Source organism: Sinocyclocheilus grahami, unplaced genomic scaffold (genome assembly GCF_001515645.1).
Source record: "Sinocyclocheilus grahami isolate Dianchi unplaced genomic scaffold, SAMN03320097.WGS_v1.1 scaffold798.1, whole genome shotgun sequence".
Lineage (NCBI taxonomy): Eukaryota > Metazoa > Chordata > Actinopteri > Cypriniformes > Cyprinidae > Sinocyclocheilus > Sinocyclocheilus grahami.
In genome coordinates, this window is record NW_015505977.1 from 954,195 (window position 1) to 954,613 (window position 419).

General features: G+C 42.5%; 1 protein-coding gene and 1 long non-coding RNA gene across 2 annotated transcripts in view; both read left to right on the top strand.

The window, feature by feature from the left end:
• LOC107561892 (low-density lipoprotein receptor-related protein 1B-like) overlaps positions 1-419 on the top strand; it is a 263,568-nt gene that overhangs the window by 242,994 nt on the left and 20,155 nt on the right. The gene's annotated exons all lie outside the window — the stretch shown is intronic.
• LOC107561919 (uncharacterized) overlaps positions 1-419 on the top strand; it is a 12,271-nt gene extending 11,852 nt beyond the window's left edge. Inside the window, exon 3 of the long non-coding RNA XR_001605935.1 lies at positions 382-419. This is a non-coding gene — a long non-coding RNA (uncharacterized lncRNA). The remainder of the gene's footprint in view (positions 1-381) is intronic.

Genomic DNA, 419 nt, shown 5'->3' on the forward strand with positions numbered 1-419 from the left:
CGCTGCTACAGCCATCAAAGCAGTGCTTGTGTGCAAATTTACCTCCTTTTATATATACGATCAACTGCAAGACAATCACTGTCGGACCTCAGATCGCCTGCTGCGAGCAGCGTTCCTGTTATTATGCACAATCCATGGCTTCATTTCTTAAGGTTTGTGGGAAGATCAAAGCACAGTTTTCTGCAGTCTGTTACTGATTCTTTATGGTGCTACTCTTTCAAAAAAAAGTGTCGCAGCAGAATAAAGCCTCGACAAACTGTTGGATTCCGTAAAGTAGCTCTAAAATCGGATCTAAAACTTAACGAAAAAGTTATTCTGTGGTTTGTCAACTAAACTTCTCAAAGTTTTGATCACATGATCTCCTTCTCCCCACATCTCCAGCCGAGAACACTTGCTCGCCGTCCCAGTTTCAATGCAAG